The 15,853-nt window shown below is 58.3% G+C and overlaps 1 long non-coding RNA gene across 2 annotated transcripts; it reads right to left on the reverse strand.

The window, feature by feature from the left end:
- Positions 1-2,387: 2,387 nt before the first annotated feature.
- On the reverse strand, positions 2,388-5,294 carry LOC141974259 (uncharacterized). Of its 2 annotated transcripts, none has more exons than XR_012635707.1 (3): positions 4,958-5,294; positions 4,680-4,754; positions 2,388-3,321 (listed from the first exon to the last, which is right to left on the reverse strand). It is a non-coding gene; the product is annotated as an uncharacterized LOC141974259 (long non-coding RNA). The 2 variants fall into 2 exon arrangements; XR_012635706.1 differs by having other exon boundaries at positions 4,680-4,757.
- Between the last annotated feature and the right edge of the window lie 10,559 nt (positions 5,295-15,853).

The following is a 15,853-nucleotide window of genomic DNA, read 5'->3' on the forward strand; positions in this document are numbered from 1 at the left end:
GCCCGGAGGAGCCGAGGCAGCCCGACTGACCGAGTTGGCTCTGGCTCCGCAGCGCTGCCATGGCCATGTGGGAGGTGACGATCTCCACGCCCTGGGATCTGTGGGGCATCTTGTCGGAGCTGGTCAGCGTGCTGCGGGACTGGCGGCTGCGCAGGGTGTTCAGCTCTGCCGCGGAGGACGCCTGCATCTACCCCTTGGCCGTGAGTGACCCACGCCCAGCCCCAGCGATCTCCCTTCCTCCTCCTCCTCCTCCTCCTTCCCCTGCTCAGCACCAGCCAGACCCCTGTGCCACACGCTCGGGCCCACCCCACGCTGGTCTGGCCCCACCAAGCCTGTCCCGGCACAGGCAGCGCTCTGCCCTCCCCCCTGCCTGCATCCCCCTGCCCAGCTCCGCAGCCTGGAGACCCCGGGAAGGGGCAGAAACCAGAGTCGAGGCGGTTGCTGGTCCTGGGTCAGAGACGTGGGGACTCGGAGGTGGCTGCAGGGGGAGAGGAGACCCTTGCCATGGACCGTGCTGGTGCGGGGAGGGAGCCCTGCAGCTCTGCTGGTCTCTCACCGCTGTCTCCATTTCAGCTCCTGGTCTGCGCTGACATTGATGCAGAGGGGTTTGCTGCCCTCTACAAAGCCCAGCGGTACCTGAGGCGTCCCAACCCAGTGATGCTCTCGCTGGTGCTCACGGCCCTCATCACGCTGTCAAAGACACCTGAAACGGTGCGTGGGGGGGTCGGCAAGGGGAGCCACATCGGCAGCCGGGGGCTGGGGCGGTGGGGGGGTCTTTCACCGCTTCACAAAAAGGCAACGGTGTGTTTCGTACAGGCCAGAAAACTGCCAGTGCTGCTGCCGGACATACTGGAGACCCTGACGGGTGCCAACGCTGATGTCACGAGCAAGGCTCTGGTGGTGTTTATCAACGTGCTGGGGCACATGAAGAGGGCGGAAGCCAACCTCATCTCCCCGAGGCTGGCGGAGAAGCTCCTGCCCCTCTTCGATCATGTAAGACTGCCGTGGGAGCCTGAGCAGAGGCGATGGCTGCAAGATGGCTGCCCTTCGGTGCGGCCATGCGGGAAGCATTTGGGAGGGGTCCCCCCTTACTCCTCTTGCGTAGCCTTTTGGGGCTCTTCCCCTTCCCCTTCCTGCTCCTCTCCTGCGGCCTTCCAGGGCTTGTTGAGCCGCAGCTGCAGATCTGGCCGACGGCTCCTGCGTTCAGGATCCGACCCCGGAGCAGCTCCTCTCCCCCCCCACCGTGGGCAGGGTGCTGAGCTCCCTCTGTCCTCCTCCCTGCCAGGAGTGCAGCCGGGTGCGGGAGCTCTCCATCCGCCTCTTCAGAGACGTGGTGAAGACTGCGGCAGAGAGGAACAAGAAAAAAATGGTGGAGACAGTGCAGAGTGTGCTGCTCCCACTCTTCTTCCATACGAGCGACCAGGTGGAGAGCGTGGCCAAGGTGCAGTGACAGCGACTGGTGTCGCGGGGAGGGGCGTGCGGACACCACGGGGGTGGCCTGGGCGTGAGGGACAGTGGGAATGTGCGTCACCGCGGGGTCCCGCTGCACTGGTCCCAGTGCTGCAGAGCTGGAGGGGGAGGTGGGGACCCCCCGGCCCACAGGACGGGTCCCTGCAGCCCCAGCACGAGCAGGGCCAGAGAACCTGGCACAGACAGTTCCCTGCTCAGCCGGGGCCGGCTCCCAGAGCGCGGCATGGCCCAAGCAATGAAGGGGGATCCAATCCCGGGATCACCCCGTGCCCCCAGCTCAAAGCCAGGCCCAGAGCAGGAGGATGCCAGCTCTCCTCCCCGGGCTCTGGTGCCATCGCCCAGCCTCTGCTTCTCCGCAGGCTTCCCGGGACACCCTCAGCGCCTGTGGAGAGTTCCTGGGCTGGAGGAGGCTCAGCTCCGCGGCCGAGACAGGGCAGACACCCCTGATCGGAGAGTGCTTGGTGAGGACACCCCCCACACCCCGGGGCGGGCTGGACGGGGGCTGCAGCCGTGCCGGGGGGGGCTGCGCCGCTCTGCATCGCCGCCCTGCCCCGGCCCCGCTGCTCCAGCTGCAGCCTCCTTCCCTGCCCTCCAGCACGCAGCCCCCAGGGGCTCTTCTCCACGAGAGCCCGGCCCAGCTGGGCCCTGGCAGCGGGACGGAGGGGTCTCGGCACCCCCAGCCCCCTCTGCCTGCGGCTCTCTCTGGCCCCCAGCCCCACGGGGCTCCCGGCTGGGAGACGGGAGTCACTGGGAGGGAGCGGACAGCTGCAGAGGGTCCGTACCAGCCCCGTGCCCTTGTGCTCCCTCAGATAACGCACAGGAGGAGCAGGGTGGAAGAATATCTGCTCCAGAGCCTGCCCTACCTGAAGGACCCTCAGGCCACCGTGCGGAAGGCGGCCGTCAGGTTCATCGGTGAGTCCCCGGGGACCCATTTCTGGCCCCCCAGCCCCAGTCCCCACTGGTGGGCTCGCTGGGCTCTTGCTGGTTCCCAGCGCCCTCGGGCGCTGTCCTTGCCGGGGGACAGCCCTGCCCAGGGGGAGCAGAGCTCTGACATTAGCTCTGTGCCCCAGGGCTTGCTGTGCGGCGCCGGAGGATCCTCAGCCGGGAGATGCTGTGGGAGATCTGCAACGGTGAGTAGGGGACAGAGCCCGGGCAGGTGCTGCCGTGCCCGGCCCCGCCCCAGGAAAACAGTCCAGGGGCAGATGAGCAGTTTCAGGAGGTTTTTTCCAAGAGCAGTTTCACAAAGTTGTCTCTGTCTTAACACAGAGGCTAGCATAGCTCTGTAGTAAGGTCTTGAAATGGGAGGAGTTTTGTTTTCTCCCCAGAAAGGAAGGGAATTTGTGGGGAAAGAACAGCTGTCTCTGTCCCGCCCCTTGCCAGGAGGCTGATGATGTCCAGGCTCCACGCTGGGATGCTCAGATCAATACACGGGCTCGTTGAGGCCGCACACAACTCTAGACCCACTCGTACGGCAAATGGAAAAATGACTCCGTGGCCTGTCCCGGTCCTGAGCCCCTTTGGGTGTCGGGGGCACACGGGTCATTCCTGAGCAGCAGCCTCAGCCCCTCTGGGTGTCTCACCGGCTCCTCCTGGCAGGGAAGGAGATGGATGGGGCTGGCATGGGCTGGGGGGGGTCCCTGCGGGCACTGGGGGCTCACGGCTGCTCTGCTCCCTTCTCCTGCAGCGCTCCTGCCCTTGAGGAAAGAGGCTGAACTCTCCATCAGTTCCCTGGCAGCCCAGACCGTCTCAGTCCTGACAATAGAGCAGAGTCCGACATCAAGATGGAGCCTGCGGGCGCTGTGCTGCTGGCTCTGCTGAGCGTCGGAGAGACCAAACTCTCTGGAAAAAGTCCTGGAATAATGGTTTTTTAAAATAAAGCTGGAGCCACAAGCCGCTGGGACTCCGTAGCGTCCTTCCAAAGGGGACCCCCCTGAGTGTGCTGAGCAGGGTCCCCCCCGGCCTCTGCCGCTGCCCCCAGGACCCCACACCCGCACCCAGCCCGGAGAGGAGGAGGAGGAGGAGGAGGAGGAGGAGGAGGGGGGAAGCTTTAGCCCATCCTGCCCCTCCCGAGGTACCTCAGGGCACGAAACGGCCCCCGTGAGCCAAGCTGGCACGTCGCCATTTGTCCCAGCACCAAAACCCTCTCCCTGGTACTGGGGAGCTGGGCTGGTTTTGACTGGGCACTGGTTAGTTGCTAGGTGGTGACCATTCTGGGGTCAAACTGGGGGATTCTGGGGCCCATAGAGAATTTTCGAGCAGAAGTGGGGGGCTTTTGGGGGTGCTGGTACAGATTTTGGGGTAAAACTGTGCGATTTTGAGAGTCAAGATAGATTATGGGATGAAAAACAGGAATTTTGGGGGTGCTGAGGCTGATTTGGTGTCAAACGGGGAAATTCTGGGATCAAAAGTGGAAGGTTTGGGAGTCAAAAATGGTAAATTTGGGGTCAAATGTGGAAATTTTGTGGTAAAATCGGGGGATTTGATGGTGAAACATGGACACTGGGGCCATGGAGGATTTGGGGATAAAAAGGGGCTTTGGGGGCCTCACCCCACAGCACCCAGGTGAGGGTGGCCCCGGTGACGGTGGCAGCGCTGTCCCCCACCCCCACAGCCTGGAGGACCACCCGGGTGGCCAGGGCGCCTGTCAGGGTCCGCACAGAGCCTGCCCAGTGCTCCCAGTCACCCCCAGTTACTCCCACCTGCCCTACCTCCCTCCCAGCTACTTCCCGGTCCTTCTCCTTAACCGCCAGACACCTCCCAGTAGTCCCCCACCACATTCAATTACCAGCGACCCCCAGCCCATCCCAGTGCTCCCAGTTAGTTACCCACACCTACACCACCTCCCTGCCAGTTACTTCCCAGTCTCTCCCAGCACTGCTCTGGCTCTTCCTAGTGGTCCCCAACCACCTTCCAGTGTCTCCAGTCCTCTCCCAGTGCTCCCAGGTCATCCCAGTGCCCCTGAGTTCCCTCCCTGTAGCCCTCAGCTGCCTCCTAATTACCTCCTAGTAACACCCAGCCCACCCCAGTACTCCCAGTTACCACCCAGTTACCTCCCAGTACCCCATGCCCACACTGCCTCCCTCCCAGTTACCTCTCAGTTCCCCCAGGTCCCTCCTAGTAGCCCCCAGCTGCCTCCCAGCACCCTCCAGTCCCCGCCCAGAACCCCTTCTGGTGACCCCCAGCCCCCTCCCAGTTCCTCCCACTCGCACCTGGAGTACCTCCCAGCACTGGTACTGGAGGCAGTCGGGGCTGACGCTCTCGGGGTCCACCTGAGGCAGCAGCATCTGCTGAGGAGGGACACATGGAGGGGGATCAGGTACCCCTGGGACCCTCAGCGACCCCAAATCACCCCTGTGGCCTCTCCAAACCCCATTTGTCCCCCACACCCCGGTCCCTCCAAAACCCCCTTACCCCCCGCCCAGATCCCACTGGCCCCCCAGTTCTCCATTTTTCCCCCCAAGATTCCAACAGTCTCCCCGGAACCTACCGGCCGCCCCTTCTCCCCGTCCTCCTCCAGGCGTGGGGCACCTGATGGGGAACGGCTGCGCCTCCTCCTCTGCCCCTCGGCGTCAGGGGCTGAACAGCAGCCGGGTCCCCGCTGCCCGCGCAGCCTCTGCCCCGCTCACAGCCGCGATGCTCCTCCCGCTCGGAGCGCAGGAGGGGCCTACCTCAAGGAAATACCCAGTCATGGCCTTGTTTTAAGAAATCCCGTGGCCGTGAGCGTCTGGGCAGCGCGGTGTTGGGGAACGTCACCCCTTGGCTCCAGCTCCGCTCTGCAGCAAACAGATGAAGTTTGTTGTTGAACTGACGTTTGCAGCGGTTACACTCAGACGTTCAGTGCCTCCTTCTCTCTCTCCTCCTGGTGTTCCCCACGTCCCCTCCTCCCCGGCTCCTCTCCCACAGCCCCGACCACCTCTGTCCCTGCTCCAAAGGCCGCCGCTGAAATCAGCTGTTCCATCCCCGGGTCGGGCTTTTCCTGGCGGGGATCAACCCACCACAGCCGGGTCCCTTCTCGCCCCGGGGAAGGCACAAACCAAAGCAATCCTACCGGGAACGAGCAGAGCACCAGCAGGAAAGGGTCCAATTCACCCCACTGCCCGGCCTGAAAGAACGAATCTGCGGAGCCACTGATACCATTGAAAACAGCTGGGACTGTAGAAGAAAAGCCAGGAGCCACGTAATATAAAAAAAAGAGGGTAAAGAATTAAAAGCTCGGCACCCCAGCGGGTGCAGAAACAGCCAGGTTTGCCTCTCGGTGACCACCAGCACAAGCATCTCTGAGCTTCAAGGCTCAGCGCGGCAGGACAGACCCACCCAGCCCGGAGCTGCCAGCCTCGGGGCAGAGCTTCTGTTTCCCATGGCAGGTCTGTTACAGGAGCAGCTCAGGAGGGTGCGGGTCTGGTTGGAGCAGCCTCTCTCTGCCAAGGCTGAAAACAGGGACCTGAGTGCCCCGCGTGTGACTTCCTCTCACGCTGAAAAGTCTTCCCAGTGCACCCTGGCACCGATCTCATTCAGAGGGCACAGGGGGAGCAGGTGGAAACAAGAAGCAGCTGTCAGCCGCTAACCGCTGACCCCATCCGACTCCATCCCTCTCCCCACTGCGGCAGAGGCACCGCTGGCTGCTCCTCGAAGGACAACAACGAGGCCAGCAGGAGACGGGAGCATTTCAGGTGGGCAATAAACGGCAGGAGCAGATGAAATCTTGGGAAGTAAGAGATCCTCTGTCAGGAAGAAATTCATCGGCCGTCGGGAAAGACGACACGTGAGGACTGCGCCACGTCCGGGACCATCCTGTCCCTGCCAGCGGTGAGGAGCGGTGTGCTGGCTGCAACAGCCGCCCTGTCTCAAGCCTCTCCGGCACGTCTCTGCCTCCGGGCACCAGCAATCCCAGCAGCAAAGTCCCGCTCCGTGAGCTGGGATCCCCGGCAGGGCCTGCGGGAATCACGCTCCTATCTCACAGCCTCTAGTTCAGGTATTCAAGCACTCCGGGAAGCCTCAGCAGACCCAGGTGATGTCCTGTAAGCAAGAGCGTAAGAGAAGGTACATACATCCACCCGCCTTCCTTCCCAGGGGTTTGCTTCATGCCCGTCCCCAGAACATTCCCTGGGGGCTCCACCACAGAGACAGCTCTGACACTTTCCCTTACAAAACCACACGGGGACTACGAGGGCAACCAGCCACAGAGAAGAAACCTTCCCCCATTTCCTGAACCAAACCAAAAGCTTTTCCTCTCTCCTATCGACAGAGAAAAACAAATTCCCCCCCACGCCAGAGACAGCACCTAAGGATGGACCAAGGGTGACACTGAAGGTCACAGGTCTGCACTCATCTAATCGCAGCTCTGCCAGGGACCAGGCGAGGCGTTTGACCTCACGGGGACTCGACTTCCCTACCTGCCAGGCCAGTCCAGCCATACACATTTGGGAAAAGGCAAAGTCACAAGGACAGCAAACAGCTCCCATTCCACACGGAGCTGTGAAGGCTGTGGAGAGGCTTAACTACCCTCTCTGCAGTCAGCCTCTCTGGGCAGCCTAGTGGTTTTCACAACAGGCAGAACAGACTTTCTTAGTAGAAGATGGTATCTGTTCCCAGACTAACTTGATGGGAACAAAAAGTTTTACTGACAAACTTTACCTTCTCCATACCCATACAGCCTGTTGACAGATCAATGTTCTTTAAATTATGTGCCTACAGCAGTCCTGAAGGGCAGGGAAAAAAGCCTCTCAGCTCGGTGGGTAGGACTGGGATGCAGATGGTATTGCACAGGAGAATTAAGGTCTAAGTATTATGCACCAGCTTCTCTCCAGCAACTGCCTACAAGCAGGGTCCTGTCCCACGGAAGACACGGGGTGTCACACTCCCCATTCGCTGTGGGCGTCGATGCCCGGCACATCTGCAGCCAGGTTACAGCTGCCTGCCTCCGCCCTTGGCCACCCACCCAAAACCCTGAAGCGGGGAAGGGAAGGGCACCGAGCATCCACCTGGGGCCTTCAGCCCTCAGCATCCTCTGTGTCTAAGGAAAAACAGAGCACGGCCCCAGGACCTGCCAGAGGCATCCATCAGCTGAACTTCTGACTCAGAAACAAATAACTAGGGCTTCTCTTTAGCACGGCCTCGAGGCATATACCTTCTGTTAACCCTCCCTGGCTGCTGCTCCCACCTTTTTCATCAGGAACTGGATGCTAATTTCTCCCAGACAGGTTCACAATACCTCGTTGGGCTGAGCACCGAAAATGGCTTCCATTTAATTTTCCTACGACTAGAAGACAGAGGTTTCCAAAACTGTTCAGAAACTATTTTTTCCCCCCCTGTCTGGTCTCACCAGCTTGGGAACTTCTTTTATAAATGATATCTCATTAAAGGTACATCTGGGATTTCTCCATGGTTTATAACGCTTTACTCTCTTCCTTTCACTCAGAAAGCAGACTGCCTGGGTCATCAGCAGGATGGTCCCACCCCTCTGCACAAAGCAGACAATTTCAAAAGTGAAACAGATTGTGCAGGGATGTGTCCAGCAGTGTTAAGTATCTCCCAGGGTGGAGACTCCCCCACCTCTCTGGATCACAATGAGGCTTTACCTGCCTTTAAAGCCATCAGATGTTTGTCCTCAGCTACAGCACAGGCTCCAAGAGATCCCGTGTGTTGGGACCCTGCAGCCTTTGTTCTGGAAGTGAACCTCAGCACGTGCCTTCAAAGTCCTCGGCTCCTGCTTTTTTGTTTGTAAGCAACCAGCTGCTGAACTACTGTCCGAGACCAAAAGGCCAGCTGCTTCACAGCACAGACGGAGGGCAGCGGACAGCAGAAAGGCACCGAGGTCATCTGCCTTGTGCACGCCACTGCCAGAAGATGTGCAACGGACCAACCACCCCATGGGAATACAAGCAGCCTTTTTCAGCAGCCTTTATCTTTGGCCCTGCACCTCGAGTAAGATACCAACCTCTTCTGCCTGGTCTCCTGCACTCCACCAGCACCAGGAATCCCCGGATACAACATGTCAAACAAGCTGAGCCTTACGGTGGAAGAACCACCAGGGCTCTCAAAACTGAGAACAACACGGAGCTGGGAAAAGAACCGTGAGCTGCCACTGTTTTAAGGAACTAGCAGCAGGAGACGCAGTGTGGGCTGGGTTATCCAACACCCTCCCACCACAAGCCTCTGCACCTTGCTCTGAGAAAGCTGGTTGCACCCAGCACATGGGTTCAAGAAAGCTTCACCACCGTCCACACTGGCAGCTCCGTGCTCCTCGGGGTGGGGAGGCAGGTGATGGCGGTGCCAGGCTCATCCCTGGGGCAACACTGCCCACGGGCAGTGAGCGTGGCCCGCGCACCCCAAAGCCCCACAGCTACAGCGATCTTTGAAAGGGCACTTCATTCAGCCCTGCTGCTGCTGCAAGGTGAACAGGTACCCCTTGCCTTTACATAGGGGCGACTGCAGCAAAGGGGTGCAGACTCGGTCTGCTCCGAGCAGATAAGGGACTCCGAAGTGCCAGCGTCCGCCCCGGGGCCTTTTCAGTAAGAAGCCCTTGGAGACACAGGCTGCCAGGCTTGTGCCAGCCAGAAGGGGAGAGGTCAGCATGTCAGTGATCCTGGCTGAACTGCCTCTCCTCACAAAGTCAGGAGGAAGAGTTTAGTTTCTTTGGTGCGACATCTCTTTGTGCTTCCCTTCCCTGGAAAAACGCAAGGTGACGGTTGGGGCAGTAACACAGAAAGGGCACGTCCCAGGCTCGGTCAGGGTCCCTGCGCTATAGGAATGGGAAGGTCTGGTCCCCAACGCCCCCGGCGCTCCCTGCAGGGGGAGCAGGGGGTTACCTGGGAAGCACCGATGCCTGTCCCACGTCCTGGTCTGTCAGCTGAGGACAGACAGAGCGAGTCCGAGATGGACATCCAGACAGACAGGGGCTGGTGCAAACCAAAGGGCTTCAGCCAGAAAACACTGGAGAGAGGCCAGAGTCCCAAACAACCTGAGAGTAGAGCATGTGGGAAATGGGCTGATGGAAAGAGGAAAAGGGTTCCCGAAGCCCCCAAACCCCACGGGGCAGTAAAAGTCAGGAGGCAGGTAGCATTGCTGACAGTCAGGGCAGCTGTGAGTGAGCCCAGCTCATGGGCTCAGAAAAGCAGAGCTGTAACTCGTACTGAGCGCCAGGATTTGCTCAGCTACGATGTGCCAAGCACTCAATAAACAGCAGTTCTGGTTTGTGGGGTTTTATGGTTGTGGGTTGTTTTTTTTTTTTTTTTTTTTCTACTGGTTGAATAATCTTTGCTACCAGGATGCAATCAGGAACCCAACTCCAATTTGCCGGGAACAGCCTTTCCTCTGATCAGGAACCTGGAAATCTCAGCTCAACCACTCCCAAGTCTCTTGCTCGCAGGGAGACTGCTTAGAACAGCGCAGCAGATCAGACACCACAAGCAGTCAGTGCAAAAATCAGGGGAAACCAGAGCTGCTGCTTGCCAGCAGAGCAGTTTAATGCGGGGAGCAGAGCAAAGGATCCTCCTGTCGCTGCCCCCTTGACAGTCTGCAGCTGCTCCCCATCCCTCATCTCCACCCAGAGCGAGAAGGCTGAAGGGGTTCGGTTCTCCTGGAGTCAGGGCCAGATAACGGGCACTTGTCACCGCACATCTGCACTTGGGACTCGTCCACGTCTGACTGACACAACCACCGCCGTGTAACACGGCGCAGCACCCACAGTCTGTCCTAACACTCGATAACCGTGCCCAGAGGGCACCGCTCATGAAACAGCAGGGCCAGGCCTGAGGCAGAGGTCTGCCCAGGGCAAGGGGAACGGGGAGGAAGATGCCGTGCGGGAAGCACCGGGCTCCTGAAGCTGACAGCAGCACGGGCACCGTCCGGACAAAAAGCTCTGCCGGCTCATTCCCATGCAGTAATTAGCGGGAGGTTTCGCTTTCTGTATGTGTGAGGTTGTCCCGTCCCTTGCTTGACGGGGGTGTCTCGTGCAGGTGGGCAGTAGGGGACGTCCCGATGGACTCAGCCCTGGCAAATCAAAGCTGTGTCCTAAGGACAGAAAGCAGAGCTGAGCTGAGAGACGGGAGCACTGTGAAAGCCACGGCCTGACGGCCAGGCCAGAAGAGCAGAGCTCTCCAGCCTCCATCCGAAGGGGCCACTCCCAAAGTGCCTCCTGCCCTCTGGTCAGTAAAGCCGTCCCTGACAGAGCGGGGACATCTCTGAGAAAGGGCCCGAAACCTCCCCTACGAACAGCAGACGAGCCCCAGGTGTCTTCAGCACAGGGTTGGCTGCACTAGTGACAGCCAGGGCGTCAGCTAAATGCAGTTTAACACATCTGCCTGCTTCATCTAGAGCACTTTTGAATCCCCATTCACTGATCCAAGTTGCCAGGGCTATTTTAACCCTTGAAACCCAAGATGCTAAACACTGGTTAAGAAAGCAATTTTAAATGCACAAATCAAACTTCCTTCGGTGTTTAAGTAACTGTGAATGAACTGCTCATCCATCCTGGCTACCAGCTCTTGCTAGAAGGAAGATTTATTTGGCTCCATCTTGCTTAAAATACTGAGCTGAATCAGCAGATCCTGTCCTGGAGGAACAGGTACCCCTGCCCTGAACCCTTGTGCATCAGCAGCCCCAACCTGCTGCTGCAGATTAAGGGCCCGAAGCAAACCAGAAACAGAACAAAGAATAAACTGACGTAAACTGCTGGATTTGGAGGCCTGGTATCCCCCTCCCAAAAGACACCACCAAAGACACAAGGATTGTTCCTTCAAGTACAAGAGGTAATACAGTAAACCCTCTTGTTTTTGTCCTGGATTTGGCCACCAGAGAGCTGCCCACCAGCCCGGCCCAGAAAAGCACACGTCCTAATTAAGGCAACACGTAAAAGCCCAAAGCAACGAAAGTAGAGATTCGTTGCTGGCATCTGCCAAGTGACAAAGAGACGGCAGCTTTTGGTAACAGTTCTTTGAAGGGAAAGCCAGAGTTGAGAGGCATCCCCGCTGGAAGGCTCTTACAGAGGAGAGTGTTAAACAGCGTCAGCTGGCAGCTTTGGGCTTTGTCTGGGAAAGGCCCAACACTGTCAAGGTACCACAGAGCTCTCTGCAGCCAGGCCCCAGCGAGGGACTCCTGTGCGCTCACCTCTGAGAATAGAGCGATGGGCCGCCAGCCCTGCCGACAGAAAACACCTTCTGAGCAGCGGGCGCAGAGAGTGCAGCGCCCTCAAACCACCAAAGCAGCCGGGTCAGCCCCCCAGACACCCAGCATCTCCCCGCAGCACCTGCAGCCACGTCTGCAGCCCAGCCCTGCTGTCAGGAGTCCTCTCGGGCTGGGCGGCTCAGCGCTCCCAGCCTTCCAAACCCCGGCCTTCTGGGAGATGCACTCAGCCCAGCTCCGGGAAAAAAGACGAAGACAACCCTTAACTCTATCTGGAGACTTCCAGGAATCTCCCTCCTCAGGGAAAAGGAAATGGAAGGAATATTTTTGTTCAGTTTTATAAAGGAAAATGAAACCCAACACTGCAGCAGCTGTCCCAGGAGTAGAGATCTCCAAAGCCCTGAAACAGTCTTGCCTCTGCCTTCCAGCTGCATGGGATTGCTTTACAGCACCTTACACAAAACCCACAATAAAATACCTCTGACAAGTTCTCAAAGAATCAGCATTAAGGTTGTCCACGGGATTAGGCACGGGCTTCTAAACCCCCTGTTCCTTGGTACCTTCAGCAAACCGCCAGCTCTGATTCAGCCCCCGGCTGGTTTTCGGAAAGGGTGACAAAAGCAGCTTCAGCAAGATCAGAGTCAGGCCACCACATCCGCTTCCTTCAGAGATCAGGCCCTGCTGCCTCTGCCCAGCTCAGATCCCCCAACAGCCGCTGGGCCTGCAGGCACTGGAGAGCTCGAGTCTGCCAGGGGACGAGGCAAAGCCTGGGGAAGAAGGCCAGCTCTGAGACAAAGGAGAGGGCAGAGAGAAAATGTGGGGCAATGCAGCTTCCAAAGGAGATTAAAAGCATCAGGGCTCTACGAACCCAATCCAGGAACTCCAGGGTTTGTATCTGCACAGATGTTCCTGTTCTCGGAATGGCAGAACACTCAAATCCACTGCCCGGGGAGAACAGGGAACCTTTGGAGATGAGCACGGAGCCCAGCGCTGCCACCTCCTGAACAGCCAGCAGAGCACACCTCCTCCCGGGGGGCAGCTCTCACTGCCACACTGCTGCCCGGGGAGCACAGGGGAGCAGAGTCACGACAGCTCCAAAAAGTTCTCGGGACTTCTCAAAGGGGAAAAAAAGGAAAGGCAAAATAACCAAGATCTTTTTACCAGGCTGTCTGTGACAAGAGCCATCAAAACAGGAGAGTGGGTGGTGGACAGCTGGGGAGAACAGTCAGGATTTGACAAAACAGTTCAGACAGTATGAAATCAGAATGAAAATTAACATTCATCAAAAAAAACACTTACTGCTGAGCTTTGCCCGAGAGGTACCGCTGTGTCACAGGGTAAAGATCCCGTTCCGCTGCCCACACGCAGACTTTTTCCAAGAGAATTATTCCAGTCACCAAGGGCTTTTCTACACAATAACCTCTGCAGCCCGGGGCGCTGCAGCCCGGCATTCGAGGACAGGCACAGCCAGTGTGTGCAGGCTGGCAGCTGGAACCTTTGCTTACTTCTCTCTCCATTGCTGCTGGAACGTTTTGGCTCCCCAACCCTACGCTCTGGTTCGGCCACAATTCCCCATACAGCCAAACTACAGTTTCAGGCACATCCCATTGCCTGCCCAGGATGGAATCCCCAAAGTGCGACTGTTCCCAATTCCATTTCTCCCGTGGCAAACAATGGGATAGAGAGGAATGTGTGCAGGCCCTTCGGCAACGCACACAGCCGAGCCACACAGGAGCAGCGGCTGTCATGGGGGAGATGGCGAGACAGAAGCGAGAGCTCTGGGGCGGTCAGCTGCCAATTCAACACCTGGTAACAACAGAAGGAGCAAAGGAACTTCCAAGTGATTTGAATATACCAAGAAATAGCTGCTACTTGCCTGAAGTTTAGACTGGAGTACCTCTCTGTAACACAACATGAAACTTCAGGATGTCCTGTGACCGTGTGTGACCCCTCTTCAAACAAATCACCATTCTGAAACCTCTCAGCTGCTTCTCCTGTGACACTGAACACCTGACAACTCTTTCACGGCCAGTGGTCCTGCTGCCTCTCCTGATCCATCCCATTCTCATCACCACCTTCAGATGCCTGCTGCTCACCACGGCCAGTGAAGGATGAAGGAAAACAGGACCATGACAACAGTAACCAGAGCGGGGTAGTAAATACCTGACAGCAGAGCTCTGAAACTGAAGGCCCAGGCAGCAAGGCAGTGCTGTGCACAGGCTTTCACAGTGCAGACGCAGCACGGCCAGGGTAAGAATCTGCTCCCCAGCTCTGGAAAACCCAGTCCCCTCAGCAGCAGCACTACTGACCCCTGCAAGCTTCCTTCCATAAGTTCTAAGGGCAGAGGAGCATCCCCTGGATGCGGATGCAGCCACCTCTGAGTACTGCCATTCCGAGGGGTTGCACTGCTCATATTGACCAGCAATAACTTATAAAACAAGGTTTCAGTTAACTGTCCTACAACCGAAATCCACAACAGGAATTGCCTCAAAAGGTCGATCAGAGACGAGCCGGCTCCACCTGCTGCATCGCCTCCCCCGACCACCACACACAAAGCCCAAGCCCTCCCCGGCCCGGCCCAGCCAGCGCCCAGGAAGGTGCCGTCAGACCTCTCCGCGCCCCTGACACCCCCGGCCAGCTCCCCGGCACAGGGCACACGCCGGCTGCACCCGGCCTCTGCGCAGCACCCGAGGGCGCAAACCCCGACCCACCCGGAGCAGACACCAGCCCTGTCCCACCTGCTCCACACGGCATCCCTGCAGCCACAGGCACCTCCTGAACGGGGAACCTGCCAGAGCAGTTTTGAAATGGGCTTGCACAAAGACCAGGCCGTTACAGAAAACAGATGCCACAGGGAGAACACCAGGGAAAAGGAGGAGGAGCAGGCCGGTCTGCCTGGCTCCATCCAGTGGGGAGGAGAACAAGCAGAGGTGCAGGGCCGAGCAGAGCTCAACAGGAGCTGGAAGGTGACAGGAAGGAAAAACAGGCAAGATGATCTACACAGCTGTTCTGGACAGGAGCCTGGGTTTCTTTAGGTCTTGATTAATTCTTCCTTATCAGTTATTGTGAGGATTAAGTCTACTTTCACATGGGCATTTGGTCAACATGTAAGAAGATGCCCAGGAGACCCCAGGAGAAGCCCCAACACTCACCTGGGAACCAGGGGACGACCTGCAGCCTGACAGCACATCGGGCAGGACAAGCTTGCCGAGAAGCACGGTGCCAACCGGTTACATCACGTTCACAGCAATCCACAGCCACGCGCAGGGAAAAGCGACTGTTTTCTGCAGAGCTGGTGCCGAGCAGAGAGGTGCAGATGAAGGAGAGGCTGCTGGGGGAGGCTGAAGCGGGGCCCCCCCGGCAGCAGCTGTGCCGGCTGTTGGCAGCCTCAGCGCAAGGGCTGCTGCCGGATTTCCCACCCAGAGGCACTCCCAGCATCCCAGCACACAGACATTGTCCTTTAATTACTTTTCAGTTACTTCTTGTACCTTAATGGCGTGAGATTTCTGCTCTGCCTGCAGAGGTCAAGAGATTCCTTCTGAAAGCAGAGCAGGTCGTTCCAACTCGAAAAAAACAGGATTTCTCTTTTGGCAAAGGTGCGAATTAGCAGCTCTGCACAGACACTGACCTTTGTCCAGAAAGGCAGAGGAGCAGCCGGGCTCTGCAGAGGGGCTGGGCTCCAGCACAGCCCTGCTCACCCCCCATCTCTCCCAGCACCGCCCAGCTGGGAAACACTGTCCCCCAGCCGGAGGGCAAGAGCCCCCCTGGGCCAGCTCTGGCCCTCGGGCTTAACGCCGCTTTCTGAGCAGCACCTCTCGGCTCTGGTGACCGGCACCCTCCGAAGCACCGCTCCCAGGTGATTCATCAGACTGAACCCCCCCACAGCAAATCAGACACGGCGAGCGGAGAATATTGAATGTGGCACTTCTTGGGCACTTGAAGTAAAAATAAAGGGCTAAGTTCCCTTTCCCTGGGGTAACCTGACAGGTAAACCCCGCAGACACCACAGACCCCTACAGAGAGCAAAACCCCCCGAGTTCAAGGGAAAAGCACAAGCACGGTCACACATCAGAACGCCTGGACAGCCCCAACTGTGACCACAAACCTCTTTCTGAAAAAACGTTCAGGACCAGTTTGGATTTTTAGAGCAAAGCTTTCCCCCTCCCCAGCGATCCCACTCCCCCCCCGGGAAATGGGCCCAGCCCCTGGCTCACCCACTGCTGGGCCGGAGCCACCACCACTAGTGCTGGGGCTGCCGGGG

This window comes from Athene noctua, unplaced genomic scaffold, assembly GCF_965140245.1.
Source record: "Athene noctua unplaced genomic scaffold, bAthNoc1.hap1.1 HAP1_HAP1_scaffold_36, whole genome shotgun sequence".
Lineage (NCBI taxonomy): Eukaryota > Metazoa > Chordata > Aves > Strigiformes > Strigidae > Athene > Athene noctua.